Consider the following 18,513-nt stretch of genomic DNA (forward strand, 5'->3'; position numbering starts at 1 on the left):
GAGCTAACGGAAAATGTGAGCTTACATCTTACTCCAATCATGGCGTCGTAAGATAATCATCATCTTCCTCGCGTTATCCCGGCATTTTGCCACGGCTCATGGGAGCCTCGGGTCCGCTTGACAACTAATCCTAAGAATTGGCGTAGGCACTAGTTTTTACGAAAGCGATTGCCATCTGACCTTCCAACCCAGAGGGGGAAACTAGGCCTTGTTAGGATTAGTCCGGTTTCCTCACGATGTTTTCCTTCACCGAAAAGCGACTGGTATAAATATCAAATGATATTCCGTACATAAGTTCCGAAAAACTCATTGGCACGAGCCGGGGGTTTGAACCCGCGACCTCCGGATTGAAAGTCGCACGCTCTTACCGCTAGGCCACCAGCGCTTCCCACCAGGCGTCGTAAGATAATATCGCCACATAAAACCATGTTCAAATAATGTTTTGTCAAACCATTATAAGTAGTTTAAGTTGAAAACTAAATACTAATAAAGCTACTAGATAATTGAAAATTGATATATAAATCAATATATTTCACTACAGAGGCAGTAGATATGTGACTCAATAAAAAACAAATATAAGTTGATCAAATGATGAAGCTTTTGAACTACCTTATAAGGGCCGCGGCAGTTTGGTTCTTCCTACACAGTATTCTAAACTAATGTCCATATTCGTCATTATGGGCGTTCTGAGTAACGCCGCCGACGAATCAGCTACCTTTGTTAGAAGACGATGATGACTGTTTTTGCTCTTCACGTGGGCGGCCAATTCACCTTCGATACTAAGATCTTCATGTAGGTGGTACCAGCCACTTATTCTTGTGTTAAGGAAGTGTCATAACATGTTATGCTTCGATTTTGTAATTACAGCCTGTACTTTGCTACGTGGGATGCCTGAGTGCAATAAAATTAGATTGTGTGATTATGATTCTGTTGAAATAAATTACGAGTATATTTTGTAAATACCTACCTAAGTATATTTCCTACATACGTCCCATTAGGGTTTGGGTAAACAGATTTACAACTAATGCAGACATTAGTTGTAAATCTGTTTACCCGACCACCCGCCGAATGACTTGCCATCATATTTAAATGCCTAACTTGTTTCTGCACGGATCTCTCAATGATTCCTAATAATACTCCAAAACAAATAAAGATATGCAACGAAGCAATAAACCCTAATTTTATAAACATTTGTTTGCACCGCTTAGCATTATCATTTGTAAATACATGACATTAACTTGACGCCGATCCCAACCTGTAATTTTATCATAACTGCGGCATCGAATTGTTTCATCTGGCTACCGCGCGGTACGAGTAGATACCGGTAATGGATACCCATGTGAACGAATTCAAGTACCCGAAGCCTACAGAGCTATTTTATAATTTATCGTTTCTTTAGTGGCCGCTTGGATATTTTACGCGTGGCTACTTAAAATACTTATAGCAATGTATTTTGATTGGTATAATTCATCGTTTTAAATATATCTGAGTATTTTTAACGGATATGAAAGCAAAAAAAAAGTTAACTACTACTACTATTTTGTATTTAGATAACTACATATTTAGGTGTGACTAATTCTGCTGTGTTATTATTGAAAATATTCCTATACCTATATATTTAAGTAACAGACAACGCAAACAAACCTGTTAACTTAATGAAAGTGCAAACATATTGCCGTAAGGTAATATTAGTCGGCAGTACTTTGATTGTTGCCGGATCATTAAATACTTACATATATAGGCTAACACTACCGTGTATACGATATTATTCTTTAGCTGCTTTAACATCTCTATTTATTAGTGTTTTGCAAGCTATGGCTCGGTTTTCGTAAGATTTAAAAATAGCTGTATAAATAGTTGTAGATTTTTTTTTCAACACTGCATTTGCTCGTAACATGTACCTAGGTTATTGAACTGCTTTTAGGCTCATAATCCTAGCTATTAAACGCGTGCTTTTTCATTACCTATATATTATAGAACATGTTGGGTAATGAATGACAATCCGGCTGACTTAATAAGGTAACTAACAGATTGCTAATAATATGTGTGGAAACGGAGCCAACTTAAATAATTATGTCGAGAAGATTTAATTTAACAACACGGGCTGGCGGGCGCCGGCGCCCCGCCGACCGCCTGCCGTGGCCCGGCCGGCCCGCCAGCGGCAGGGTCGAGGCGCGGCAGGAAATATGACAGATTTTAGACTTTTACTGTTTTAACAATTGAAATTGTATTAATATGAAAGTTTCCTTTTTTCCTCGCAAGTGTGTTGAAAAACGTCGTATGAAACGCGTGTGCAGTGGTCATTACACACTTATGCTTTATTATTGGCCGCTCGCTTACAGCTTGCGCGCACAATATCGCCTCGTGTGTAATGACCAAAGTAGCACACTTGTATCACAATGTACTATTAAAGTGATATGCATTGCTCTTGCTGGTACTCAAAACATGTGTTAAATACCTACCTATATACTTTCATTAAAGTAATGTAGGAAACAACTGAGAACTTAAATAATTTGAAATGCATAAGAGGATGAAAAGGAAATACACAATTACGTTATCTTACTTTTAGAGGAGGGAGTACTCGCGGTAGACCGGTTAATATTATTAATTATTATGTGTACAAAACGCGAGAGTTTAGTGTTTTATATTTATCAATAATTTAAACATCTTAACTAAAATTGTGATAAATGCGAAAATTTGTTAAAGATCTTGTTTTTAAATTGCGCAGAAACAGCTAAACAGATTTAGCTAAAATTTGGCATTTTGTAATAAAATTATAAAAATACATATCCAGTTCTCAACAACGTTCCATTCAGTTTTCAATACTTCAACAAACATATACCAAAAGTATGTTAAACATTTGTTGTGTTTTCTGGCAAGTGCCAAGTAATATTTATCATAAGCTGGAAATTAAGTACCTAGGTATATTTCATAAACCTTTCGTGATATCATATTATTACTTTCTTTCTAAATATTAATAGGTTCAAAACTGTTCATGCGTCCGATTCAGGTGTCGAAATGTTCAACTCATCGCTGTCCGAAGCGGAATGTTCGTCACAAACAGAGCGATTAACCGGAACGTATCTTTAGCTTCGCTTTATTATTCGACGGTTCCTATGTATTTGCGTGTGTACTCGATGCCGTGCCAAAGATTCGGACGCATTAGCACGCTCTACTAAGACATAGGGACACGTCTTTCAGAAGAAACTAATATGTACTAAACCAATGATTGTTCTCCATATCCCTTGTTATATGTTTGAAAGCAAGCTTTCAACACGTCCACATGGCACCCGTGAATCGTGATCCTTAATAATCCGTACCATAAGTAATTGGTGCAATAAAGAATATGTACTGACTTACTTATTTTTTTGGCATTTTGGTCTCTTGTATGATTGAAGAAATTGATTGCATTACATTTCATGTTAAAAACGACTGATTCAATAGTCATTGTTACAAAATAATTGACGGTCCGGTACAGTGAAATCCGAGGCGCACCCAGTAGCCACCACACAAATGCTAAATATTTCCTCAAAGTGTGATTGCGTCACTTGCGCTAAAGAAACAAAATACACTACCTACTTGTTACATATGAGACAGCGAGTTACTGAGGACAAGATACATTTTATGCAAAACACATTATAAGAATTCTGTGTAAAAGTTAGTTAAGTACATCGTGAAAAGCTCTAAATTAGTGTGGCACATGTCTATTTGCATTTTCCTTTTAATTATTTTTCCATATACGTATTATGTTGCGGATTGTTTTGATAATCCTTTTAAAAATGGAGCCTGAAATAAGTTTGCGAGCGCAGAAAATAGCCTATTTGATTAATATAGCCTATGAGGTTGTTTTGTGATTTTGGTTTTATTTCTTTATAATCCCCGCGTACCATGTACCGACGTACGTTTCTTCGCCACGTACTAATTAACGCCTTGGGCTACTGGCGGTACCGACTACCGACGTATCGCAGCGGGACGTGGAATTTATCATCCAATTTATTGGACACTCGTTGTGACTGCTGCCAACTATCACTGATTTCCTACGATTATAGTCTGCATTCATTTATTTGCATGTTGAAACGATTGAATTACAACAATATAATAATAACATTAACCTGAATAATATAAGAGGTTACATTTCCTAACGAGTATTCAATAGGTCTTTTTCTTGGTTTTTAATATTAACCTTAGTTTTCTTTTTTCAGGTAAGCTATTCAGACATTCATAGCCCCGTCCCATTAACAATGGGTGAGAAATTCTACGAAGCGGTGTTACTCAGGAGATTCAATTTAAAATCATGTTCTAATAACTTGCACCTTAATTAAAATGTGTCTTTCTTCATAATATAGCTAAGTATACCTAATATAACTTTCCTTAATATATAACACATTGTATTTAACAACAATGAAAAGATTTAACTACGTTCTAATATTTTACCAAATGAGCCAATTTACAAAAATCGATCTCCAAGATTGGAATAAAAATTAAGTTCCGGGTCGGTACATGCATGCATTAATCATAGCCATATCGCCAGCATTTGGCGTTTTTCGGTAATGTTCATTATTTTGAAGCCATTTCGCTCCGAATAGTTCTTATATGTTTTATATCATCCGCATTCATGGTTGGCTGCTTCGCCTGCATTGGATAATTTACTAGTTTAGATGGACGTAAATTACTTTGGCTATTAGTGTATATACGACCTTTTTTAAATGCTCTCAGCAGATCGGTTCAGGCGGCATCACAAAGAAGCTCGTACATCTTTCGCGACGCCTCGCCGTGGTCAGGAATGGCATGTAAATGTTACACGTTTATTATTGCAACGGCATTCCGCATCGTATTGGGTTAGAGACGTTGGATGCATTAGAATCATCACTGTATTAGGCGTGCCTAATAGAAAATATACCTATATTATTTCTATTCATTTGATACATATTGTAATTTTGAAATAGTTTCCAATGTAAAGAGAAGTAAGTGGGTACCAACGCAAATCGTTAAAAATACATTTCCGGAATCTAATTAGTACCATTGCGAGTGTGTCATCTATTACTATGTAGCTGCTGCGCACATCTCCGCGCAAGATTGTCTGCGCGGTTTAAAAAAGTCTGCGCGCCTTGTCATTAGAGAATTGTCATTGAATAATAAAACTCAATCTCAAACTAATTTTCATGTTTTAATCACGTTAGGGCCTGTAATTAAAACATGAAAATTAGTTTGAGATTGAGTTTTATTATTCAATGACAATTCTCTAATGACAAGGCGCGCAGACTTTTTTAAACCTCGCAGACAATCTTGCGCGGAGATGTGAGCAGCAGCTACAACTAAAATGTACCTGGAGCGCGGTTTCACTGTAAATAGTAGACTTATAAACTGGAGTAACAACGTTATCGTAGATCATACTATATTTTGGGATTTCGTACAAAAATGTAGGCTGCTTGAAAATCATGCCTTTAATGTTGACGTTTATTTAGTCTTTCCTATGAAACGCAACAATAAACTAGTCAGCTCAGCCATTAGTACGACTGACAATGCAAGCATTAATGTCACAATTATCCCTGTATTTACTGTCTTGGTGGTATATAAACATAAATGGTTTTGCATACATTAAAACCGCTTGTTGTGATGCAAGGCGAAATCTAGTGGTTCTAATGGGCGGTCCTTGTAGACCCATATTATGAATGAGCCGATTGACAGGTATTGGATTGTCCGAAGGTGCCAAATGCTGTTGGGGCTGGCACGTGTCTATATTGATAAATAATTTATGATTTATTCACAAATATTTCGACGCGTTTGAATAACATCTGCAGATATTTAAAAACAAAGAATTACCTATATAGTTCCTGAAGTTAGATATGTACCTACCTATCTATTTTAATGTATATGCACTAAGCAGTATAACCTTAATTAGCAAATTCTAATTGTTTCAACTATATCTAACACAACTGTGTTATTAGATAAATTATTGTGTCACGATGAATCATCCAAGTTAACGACACGCTGGTTCATCTGACACGAAGCAAACTTGTATGGTGGCAACTCGTGTGATGTGTGATGCACATAAAGTTGATATTTCACGACCCAAGCTAAGACATATTAGCGATTAGAGTTGTGCCGTTCCCGGGAACGTTCCCGAGAATTCCCGGTAACGGCACAACTAAATTGCGATGCATCTAAAAATAACTGTGCTGCATGTATTGAATTTTTTTTTGTATGACTAATATCAGATGTGCCAAAAATCGTAAATAGCCAGCCACAATTTTCCACTATTTTACCGTCACATTTCACATTTCAAAATAATAATATGATATTTCGGGTCAACAACAAACACAAGATTGACGCTTTTTGCTAGTTAAAGTCAAGTTGTCAATACATATTTGTCATCGATATGAAACTACCTGTTGAATGCTATATTAGATACGCCCACTAGACCTCATTGCTTATTGGAACCGCCCTATTGACAACGTAGGTATTGTTAGTCGGGTTTACTTATTCCGTGGCCAATTTTTTTTTTTAATTTCAATCTTTCTAAACCTTTGTTGTTACTTAATTCTGTTTATTGCCATCTGGTCTATTCATTAACTATTTTATACGGTCGCTACTGTCATGATCCTATTAAAGTCAAACTCTCCGGAGGTAATAAACTTTCTATTATCTATTGGACGCGTTATATGATGCATAATAAAACTTGCAAACTAAAACATCGTGGTTTAGTATATAGCTTCCGCTGCCCCCAATTATTTATCCACGGGGTTGAGTTTCTAGTTTTGTTTATCTTCAATATACATTATACAGCTACAGCAACTTTACGAGTCATGTCTGTATGTCAAAAATGGCATATCGATAAAGGTATACCGTATACCTACCTAAAGGGTAAAAACGGGACCCTATAAATTTTTACAGATGATGTATTTCTGTTGGCGTTATAACAACACATACTAAAAACAGAATAAAATTAAATGTTTAAGTCGGGCTCCCATGCAACAAATGTGATTTTTTGGCGTTTTTTGCGTAATAGTACGGAACCCTTCGTGCGCGAGTCCGACTCGCTCTTGGCCGGTTTTTCTGTAATAAGTAGTTTTTTTTATAAAACACTGTAAACGGATGAAAAATATGTCGTAGATATAACATACTAGTGTTAATGAAACATCATTGAATCGCTGAATTTCAATACGCCGATTTGATAATCTGCAAAACGTCGGTCGGTGAAGAACCTGTTGTTATTATGTATTACCTATATAAAACCCTTGATCGTGTCTATAAGAACTATAAGAAGTAACTGGCTTCTTGCGTTACGGACGTTTACTCTAAAACAACACATTAAAAGAGAAATCTAGTTTCCAAACCGTAAACCCGTCCTGTTTGCGTTTGGGCTAGCGAGTAAACCGTGAAAAATAAATATTGAGCGATATATCCGCAAAATCGTTAGTTGCGCCTGAGCTTTATAGCTATAATAAAAGAACCGTCAACTACAGACAGTGTTCGGAGAATAAATAATAACACAACGTGGCCTGCATTCTAAAACGTAGGCGCGGAACTGCGTTCATTGGTTCAGCTTTAAATTCGACACATTTAGCTGCTCGACCAACGTGCTATTTCGACGCGTGTATAAATTCTTACAAATAGCTTGTAAATCTAAAAGCACAATTAATGTTTAATAAAATGATCTTAAACTTGTAGGTATTCCTAGCTAGATGCTCCCAGCTTGAAATCATTACGCTACCCATGCTCGTGCACTGTCTCTTGACTGGCTAACTTGAAATTGCACTTCAACGGTGTTTTCTCTTTTGAAACTGACAATAAAGACGTTCTAAGTCTTATTACCGTCGCTAGAAAGTTATTGACAATGTATGTAAGTATTTACAAGAGGGGCAAAAGATCAGCGACTGAAGACGTCATTAATGGCCTTGCCCCGAAAATAAAGGTTCGTTCGAGATTGCAAGTTCGAAAGGGCCGAAGTATGAATATGAAGGGGTTACAAGAAGTTAGAGCCCGCTCACACAGCCGTCTGGAGCTTCGCGTTCTGCTGACCGCTGACCGCTTCATATATGAAAGCGTTCTGACGCAGTGGCGTGCAAAATATGACTTCTCATTTTTGGTTGAATTATCGTACGTGCAACACGTTATATAGTATGTTCATCTTTCGAAGAAGAAGCATTGGTTTTATGGAGTCTAGAGGCATCTAAAAAAAGCATTGAGTTCACCCATAAAATACAACGCGAGAGGAACAATATTCATAATATTTTTAATGAATTACTTGGGGTTGAATATGATTGATAATTATGACAAATCATAAGTAAGTAAGTACTTATATGTAGGCCGAGCACATGATTGGCGCGACAGTATCTCGCCGCGAGATAGACTACCCGTCTTTTACTAACTGTATTAATTAAAGAGGGACGGGTAGTCTATGTCGCGGCGAGATACTCTCGCGCCAATCATGTGCTAGCCCGGCAGTAATTCTACCTATATTCACAAATAAACAACATCCGGGCTAGCACATGATTGGCGCGAGAGTATCTCGCCGCGACATAGACTACCCGTCCCTCTTTAATTCATACAGTTAGTAAAAGACGGGTAGTCTATCTCGCGGCGAGATACTGTCGCGCCAATCATGTGCTCGGCCTACAGTGGTGATCAGTTTATATATGACAATGTACAGTTTCACTATATTTTACCAAACAGCGTACAAAAACATTGAACTTAATACTAGAAACTAAACTATCATGCTCACCAAGTACGAGTTTGTAATCCTACTTACAGCTATGACAATTCAATAATGAATATCGGGTACATAGTTTATAAGAATTGTAGATGTCAAAATATAAAGTTATTAGTATCATTATATTGTCTTCGGTTACCGCGATAGTTACTCATGAAATACACGCGATATAATCCGTTTTCATAGTTTTATTTTATTAGTATCATTATTAGATGCCTATTAAAAAGATAAAACTAACTTCTAAGTCATCATTTAAATAATCCGCAATGGAATAATAGCATTTATGAATCAATAATGTCATGAGCTTATTTTTTAATACTAATATACATTTCAGGCTTTTCTCTGAATAGCTCGATATTTTTTAACAGCGCTTGACATTGCGGCGTTCTGGCGTTCTTAATGTCGGCTGGCAGATAATGTCTAAAACGTCGGCATTTTCTCTGACGAAGAACACCTCCCGTGTGCGTTATAGTTAGAAGGAACGCAGAACTATATACCACTCTCTGTGTGCGCGGGCTCTTAAAGAGTACAAAACGGGCTCTTAAAGATGTGAAATTTATCGCAACATAGTTTTTCATCTTTATTAGTTATTTATAATGTAGTATTAAGGACAACAGCGTACTGCTAACTCCAATTGAAGATTCTAATTTATCGTTTACTTTTTACTTCCGTTTACTTATTTGCCGTATATCAATACACAGACAGGTGAACTGTTTAAGTGCGTTTGCCTCTGCGAAACGCAACCGGACAATTTCGTAACCAAACTACTACAACGAATAAACAACTTCCCATGTTTTCTTTCACACTGCTCGTCGGCAGAGAACTGTCGTTCATAAATATTACCCGCTAAACCTGAATATGACACTTGCGTTTGTGAATACAGTGTTAAATAAAATGATCTTAAATGATTGAATTATGATAGAAACATTCGCTTCTTAGTAGGTAGGTATCTATATCGTGTATCGTTAATCGAAATTATTTATCGATGAAGCGCGCAGAGCACACAGTCATTTTCTCAAATACATGTTATAAAATTTATTAGTATACCGTATCATCAGTATTTTATACACATAATCGGCGCGCCCTTTGACTTTGCATATATTACGATAAAAGCATTTCAATCACAACAGTTAGGCCAACCTGCTCTGACATTTCGAAACTGGTTTCCTTTTGAGAAACTTCAGCCATAACCCTTAACAGCCGCAAATACAATTTGACATCTCGGCCTGCGTCTATTTGCATTATGTCGGGACTTACTCGAGGATAATAATATACATTTCTATATACATTCATTCATATTTGAGTCATCGTTAATGCAAATTTCGTCACCGTTCTATGAATGCAGGAGAATAACAATAAGCCCACGCGAACGTCTTAGTACTTCAATCAATCTCGTGTCACTGCTGCATTGACCGCTTCGGGTAGCTTTTTGCTGTTGTACTATTCATAAGTCAAAATTGTAACGTCATGTCTTTGAAGGTGGGTACTGGTTACTGACAACTCTGAAACTATACCGATACCATGAGTCACTTTCTATACATCTCGCTTACGCCAATATGCGAGTACGAGCGAGATGGATAGAAAGTAAGTTACGTTCTCGGTAGCGTTTATGTCAGTGTCAAACTGGTGGTAGCCACACTGATCTACTCTTACGTTAAGTGTATAGAGGTATAATAGGGTATTTGACATTTTTTTATTAAAGCAATACAAAAGTCACAAATGATGGTGACAGACAGACAGACGGACAGACGGACAGCGGAGTCTTAGTAGCTTTGTTTGGACTAGTTAGGAGATGAACACATCAAAAGTCCCCGACCGTAACCCTGGTGCTGAGGGGGAGAGGGGGGTTTGAAGGTTACATTTTTCGATTTTTCGATTATATCTCGGAAATTATGGGTCTGAGCGACATGGCCACTTATACAAAAAAAAAGTGATTTAATTTGTTACAAGTTTTATTAGGTCAATTTTTTTGATATCTTGTATAGTTTTTGAGATATCCGCTCTTGAAGGTTTATTTAGGGCTCTCATTTTTATCGTGATTATCTACATCAGTAAAGCTGCGAGGCCGGGTTTGGTAACGTTTTCGTATAAATCGGGGGTGTTGAATTAATTTATGGTATCAACATTGACACCTTTCCGAAGTAAAAACATATAAACTTTAAACAAATAACTTTTTGTTTTAACTCCTCTTCACGCTTAAACCGCTGAACCGATTTAGTTGAAAAGGGTAAATAGATGTTTTAAGTCCCGAGACAGGATATAATATAGTTTTTATCTCAAAAATCATACTTTGAAGGTGTGAAATTTGGTGTGAGGGGAATTCAGCTTCTTTGCCGAAGTTAAATTCCTGAGGTTAATACTGTTTAAATTTAGGTTTGAAGTCATGTTTGGTATCATTATCAACTAAATCTAACATGTAGACCACGCCAAATATTATTTAAATAGGTTCAGCGGTTATTGATTCTCTATACAAATTTCCACCCCACTTTTCACACCCTTAAAAGATGATTTTGGTTATAAAGACTATCCTATATCTATAAATTTCAACGTAATCGGTTCGGCGGTTTAAGCGTAAAGAAATGTTTTATAAAAAAAACATTTTTTTAAATTTTGTTTTTACGTAGGAATGGTGTAAATTTTGATACCACAAATGAATTCAGCACCCCCGAATTTTATACGAAAACCATTCCAAACCCGACCTAGCAGCTTCACTAATGTAGATAATCAAGATAAAAATGAGAGCCCTAAATAAACCTTCTAGAGCGGATATCTCAAAAACTATACAAGATATCGAAAAACTTGACTGAATAAAACTTGTAACAAATTAAATCTCTTTTCATTTTGTATAAGTGGCCAAGTCGCTCAGAGCCATAGTTTCCGAGATATAATCGAAAAACCGAAAAATGGAACCTTCAATCCCCCCTCTCCCCCCAGCACCAGGGTTACGGCCGGGGACTTTTGATAAGTTCACCTCCTAACTAGTCCAAACAAAGCTACGTAGTCAAAAATTGTGTTCTAAGCATTTCCCTCTATACCTTTTTTTGGGCATTTATTTCCTGGCCTAAAGTGACATTACAATAACAACCGTGTGTAGGGCGTAAGGCGTGCAGTTTCAATTTCAGTTGTAAAATGTTTTCTTCTGTTGTATGTCGTTGTTCTATCTCCGATTCTAAATTTTTTGATTGAGATTCTGTGTCACTTTGAATTGTATGCAATTTGTTCTCGTAATAATTTTCTAAGCTTGACAGTCTCTGATTTACTTCGAAATCTGATGTAGGTAGATTTTGTTGTACCTAATTGTTGTTGTAAATTTTTTTTTTTTTTTAACTTTTAAATAGTCATTTATTATATACAACACATAGTTCATGATCAGCAACAGGCTTCGTCAAGTGCTTACAACAATAAATCAGCTACAGGCTTCGTCACCTACTAACAAATGATATAATCCGCAACAGGCTTTGTCAATCATGTTGTAATTTCATTAGTTGGCCGCTTATTGATGTCCGTAGACGAATAAGGCGTTCGATTTATTCCGCCATCGTCGCCAATTTGTTAAATAATTATTAAAATGCTTACATGTTGTTATATTCACCTTGTGTATCTTAGACATATTCTATCATTTGACAAAACACATCAGAAGAAGGAGATCTCCAGGAGAATCCAGCTGGGTTGGGCGGCATTCAATAAACTAGCGGACATCCTCAAACCCGTTAACATTCCACAATGCCTGAAAACTCGTCTCTTTAACCAATGTGTCCTGCCCACCATGACCTACGGTGCCGAGACATGGACGCTCACTAAGGAGGCTGTGCATAAAATCCGAGTGGCACAGAGAGCCATGGAGCGCGCCATGCTCGGCATCAAACTTCAAGACCGAGTGAGGAGTGCCGAGATCCGACGCCGCACCAAAGTGCAAGACGTCGGATACGTCATTACCAAACTTAAATTCTGGGCGGGTCATGTTGCCAGACAGAGTGATGGCAGGTGGGCCAAAATGTTAACGGAATGGTGGCCGCTTTCAGACGAAAGGAGTGCCTGACGTCCGTTGGCTCGTTGGGTGGACGACATACGGAAGACTGCGGGTCACTTCTGGATGAGATTGGCTCAGGGCCGGGATAAGTGGCGTACTCGAGGAGAGGCCTATGCTCAGCAGTGGGCGATAGAAGGCTGATATGATGATGATGATGATATTCACCTTCATTCTAGTAATCCTCAAAGTAAGTTGATAGCGCTTTTAAATCATGAAGTTGTAAGGTCAATATGGGTAAGTGTGACATACAAAAGTATAATTTATGTGATATTGTCTTCGGTTACCGCGATAGTTACTCATGAAATAAAACTATGAAAACGGATTATATCGCGTATATTGAATTTATAATACATCCCGACGTTGCTGTAAAGAGTTCGAAACGTCGGGATGTATTATAAATTCAATATACGCGATATAATCCGTTTTCATAGTTTTATTTTATAATTTATGTGTTCAAAGTTCAGTTCAAACACATAAATCAATATCATAAAGTTGGATTTCGAACTCTGCCCTAAGGTACAATATGGTATGGTTCAACTTTAGCTGAAATCTCTGTGTTTTATGTTCGTTTGATGATTTAAAGACGGTATTTAAGGTCTTTAATGAAAGTAGAGTCGGGGTCACACTTCCCCAGCAAAATGAGGTAAGTGTGACTACTTTGTTAGTGCACGCTAGACAACAATTTACTTAATATTAAAACGCAATAACCCTGACACTAAACGATGATAATTTATAAATTTTGATTATCATCATTTATGATAAAATATAATCCGAGGTAACTGTGACATATATGTTCCAACCTGGGGTGGAAAACCTTTTTTAATGAAAAATGCACTTTTAAGAAAAAAATATTTACGACACGACTAAAAAAAATATAACAAAACAAAAATGACCTATTTATAGGAATAAACACACTTCATGACGCTGTGGCGCTTGTTGTCCCAGCCGGCGAATATTAGACTTATTAGATGAAGATGAAACATAATACATACCGGTGAGATAAAAAATAAGGTAGGTACCTTAATTAATAATTCCGCGCAGACGAAGTCGCGGGCAAAAGCTATTAGTCATTGATGATACAAAAAATGATTGTTTACGATCTCTGATACGTTGCAAGTGTAACATACAGTCACACTTGCCTCAAGTGAGATAGACACACTTTCCCAGTCACTCATTGTATGCCACGTGTAGGCTCCAACTCGTATTTAAAAAATTGTGAGATTTCAAAATGACGATAATCTCATAATTGCTTGATAACGTCATCTTTACTAATAAATTACAATAAAATTGATAGTTTATTTACTCATGACAACAGATTATAGCAGTATCATAATCTCAATTATTTTACGTAATATGAAGGTCAGTTACACTTGCCTCGTAGCTACACTTACCTGTACTGACCTTATTGCTTTTGTGCGCGAACTGTATACGTTTTTCTTAACAACAAAACGCCATGAAATATGTACAACGGCGACCTTATCGATGGCAAGTATTTGTCTTTCACTACCGTTCCGGCACCGTGACGTACGCCGGCTTGATTATCTAGCCTTCATTTATCATTTCAAGTGTGATGCATTCAATTTGTACTTTATTGTTATTCATCCGACATTAATCTAACAATGTGTTTTGATTTATGCCTGAAGTGATCCGCTTATTTGTTAACCTGTTTTTTTTTGTTTAATTTAATTACTCTTGGGTGTACCTACTATTTTGGTACTTTTGACAGTGCTTTGGTACATAGTTTTCGTTGTGGACAACCGAACCCAACTGTCCGAACTGCTAGCAAGATACTGGAAATAGGTATCTAAGCGAAATAATGCACATTCCATTGAATGTATAACTAATGTAATTGATGTTAAAATTAGTAATTAATGGCCGTGATAGCGTGCGCGATGTGTGTTTCGCCGGGGCAGCCGAGGAAGGCACAAACTAACCGTAGTGGCGTCCGCGCATGGCTGCTTTGCGTGAGAAAACTGTGCTCACACATTCAAATTTTACCATTATCACATTTAACTAGAATCTTTGAACTATTACACAAATAGGAATTTACGTACCGATATTTTACCGTATTTCATTAATCGAGAGAAACCTTAATTCCACTTATGGCCACTTCAGGCAACTATTGGCCCATAGATAAATACCTTAAAACTAGTAACATATTATTATAAAATAAAATAAAAAACTAAAACTAAAAAAAACAATTATGGCTGCGATACAATTCGCAACCCCGCAGTGTCAGGGAGCCGGCCGCGGAACCGCCGCTACTTCACACTCTTCGCATAAAGCAACCACCACTTGTGGTCGACTCTAATTAAAACGTCCCACTGTAATTTCTCCGTCTAGACACTACGACCGACAAACTTCACTTTGTTATTACGATGCACCGAGCACTTACACCCGCAAACATCAGTTATGGTTGTCGTGGAAAAAAAGTAGTTTCCATAGAGTAGCACTAAGAATGAAAGTGATTTTGACACCGAGTCTATGCTACATGTTGTATTGTACATGCAATCAATGTGTAGGTGAAGTCATTGGAACTAAAAATGCAGTAAAATAATTAACGCGATTTACAGGTTGATTAATAAGAGCAGTTTTCCAAATTAGCAGATGATTTAGAAAATTGCTCTTATTAATCATGTAGCCGTATTCAGCGTCAGCTCTTCTTGTATGTACTAGTAAATTCGTTTTGCAACTAGAAGAAATAAAAGCGGGGACAATGATTGTCTTTATCCCTGTTTAGAGTTTGTAAACGAGTTAGAATGTCAAAAATCAAGTTAAGGCGTGGGTTTGTTGGAGGACCAAGGATGAATCTGGTCACTTAAGATTGCCAGTGGGCCATAAAAGTATTTTAATGGGGATCATGAAGCGAGCGTAGGCGTTAAGTTGGACGTAAAAATCCAATTACGTAAGTCAAAGGTTTCAATTCCGCGTGCCGATGGTATCATATGCCTTAAAAGCGACTGGCTACATTTATTAGTAGCGTATATAATAGAATGAGGGAGTCGGGATTACGGATGCAAAGCCACTCGCATGCTGCCATTGTGGATGGTGACAATGGAGATTGCATTATCTACTGTACCTAACCAGAAAGCACTCGGGGAGAAATTTTACTTTGTTAATGTGATTTAAATATAGATGGTATGATAAAATATATCACAAACGCCCTGTTTTCTTGTATAAGTATCTACCTACAATTATTTATACGGAGCGAGCTTTATAAATATAAATTTATTCTGTATTTTAAAGTAATTTTCTACTCGTATTTATAATAGTGGATATTAGGTCGAAGTGAAGCGGTTAAATTATCCGTTAATTGATAATTACCTACATGTAGATATTAGATACTTTTATTTAACGCATTATCCCATCAAGCATCAGCACTTCAAATGCTTGCGCAAGTTTCCTAGTCTCAGAGGTGACAACCTTTCTGACTTGAACTGGTCCCGTCAAGTGAGACTACATTAATCAAACCAAAAATGTACACGAGAAGTGACAGACGGACAGCCCCCAATATCACCTGTGTCAAAACCAGCCTATTAAATTCAGCCTTTGTTTTTGTTTAGAAGCCTCATTTACTACACAAAGCTGTATTGTTCAAACGTCCATTCCAAGTGTTTCGACACCCGTCATCTCTGTGACAAGATTGAAAAGTTTTTTTTTAACATGCTCTGACCTTGCTATGTAGACCATTATGTATGGGTAATTCAGCCAGAACCGAATTGATTTTCGTGTCGATAATTGTTTGATCTATTGTATCGAACTTGATAAGTGCCGAAACAAGCTTGATGAGTTATATGATTATTTTTTTAAATATCGCGCAGTAATGTAGTTACGTCATTACGTCATTAGAATTATTAGTAGCGGGGCGTCACACATACATAAGCCAGAGCTAACGGCCAGCTTTTTCTTAGAGAAGGGGTACTAACTATTCCTAAAAAGACAGCCACATGGACGCCACGTCACACTACTGCTAGTTTCTTCGCATTAAAGCCACATTATGTCAGATAGGTATTGGAAAAAGTCATAAACCTCTTGATCCTAAAAGCATGCATTTATATGCGTGAGAGGGTGGCAATTAAATACATAATCCATTGGCGATCACACGTCGCCGTACGGGTTAAGGCTTGTCTACCCGGCGTGACCCTTATATGGTGTGAAAGCGGCGCATTGTCGCACGCTGCGCTGGACATACGCCTCTTATCTGAGAATCGGATGTACGAAGTAACATAGGTGGCATGCTAACTGGTTTCACGTATTTACCAAAAGCTGAGTTTTGTTTTCAGTCGTAACGAGTGGAAATATACGCTACAATGTGCACTTATGAAGAAGGTTACCTGCAATAAGTCTTATATCTCGAATCTTTATATGCCGACTTGTATCACATGAGGTAATCAGAAAATAACCAATGGGACAGTGTCAATTAACAAAAGTCATTTCAATATGTTTTTGACATATTGTAATGAGGGGTCCCTTTGTTTCAAATAAAGTTTTAAGTTATAATGTATTTGTTTGTCATATTGACATATGGACTAACTGAAACCGTTAACTTTTCAGCATTTTCGTAAGGTTATGCTATAGTTAGGTTAGGTTTGTTTTATAGCAATCTTGAAAAGTTACGCGTTAATAAACCAAACAAATTATGACTAACGAAAATGCGGACAAACAATACATTATGACTTAAAACTTTTTGCGAAACAATAGAGACCCATTGTAATGAGCTTTGATTTTGCTATTCAAAGTCAACCTTGATCGTTGTGGTTGTGAGGTTTGCGGTATCTTCCCTGCGTGTCTAGTAACAAATTGGGTCCTTTCTTTTTAGACGCATCTTTATTATTATTATTTATTTTATTTCTGTGGCCTGATGTATGTTTGTTTATATTTAATTTGTTGAATACCTATACTACTTTTTAAATACGCTATTTTTGTTTGAAATCTGAAGGTATTTACTTATAATGTCAAATAAATTATTTATTTTATAATAATGATTCAATATCGTAGTACAAAAATCAGTTCATTCTTTATAAATGTCGATCGAAAAACGATCTAATGATCTATCTCTTAAGTATTTCGCCATAACGCTTACATTACATTCAGACTATACCGTTAAGCACGAATTCTGATGTACCAAAATAAAGCCACAAGCAAAAGCAACATGCAATTTACTCGCACTCATTGTGCGAGTGTCAAGATTTGACACACTTTTTATGCACATCGAAAAAGCATATGGTGTTCCTTATTCGGACGCCGGAAATCATCTGATGACTCACGAGATTCTTATCGGGTAAGGGCGATAACGTTGCATACCTACTTTACGGTTACAAACTAAGGAAGCCTTTTATACACAGATTTTGTTAAAGATAAGATGATTGAGGTCACTATTTAAAGTTAAGCTATTTAAGTACATACGTTAACTATTAATTAATCTCTTTTTAAATTCACATCGTGAACTTTTTGGGAAAATGATTTAAAGATTTTTCTGAATTTTATAGGCTTTTATAGGCTTTTATAGGGGGATTCTGCTAGATAGTTAATAGGCGGATCTCAATAATAGATTAAATATGATGATTTATAGCAATTGCATTACCGTATTTAGGTTGTTTGTACAGTCGTCATCAGATATATCGGAGCGACCAAGGTGCTCACAAATATCTGAACACGCCTCTATTGTCAAGGCGTTAAGTGCGTGTTCAGATATTTTTGAGCACCTCGGCCGCTCCGATATATCTGATGTCGACTGTACCAGCGAATCGCAGTGTGTCATATAATTATG

At 36.9% G+C, this 18,513-nt stretch overlaps 1 protein-coding gene across 9 annotated transcripts in view; it reads left to right on the forward strand.

Moving 5' to 3' along the window:
- The window catches only part of LOC134751800 (protein held out wings), an 88,964-nt gene that overhangs the window by 36,036 nt on the left and 34,415 nt on the right, over positions 1–18,513 (forward strand). The window lies entirely within an intron of this gene.

This window comes from Cydia strobilella, chromosome 2, assembly GCF_947568885.1.
Source record: "Cydia strobilella chromosome 2, ilCydStro3.1, whole genome shotgun sequence".
NCBI lineage: Eukaryota > Metazoa > Arthropoda > Insecta > Lepidoptera > Tortricidae > Cydia > Cydia strobilella.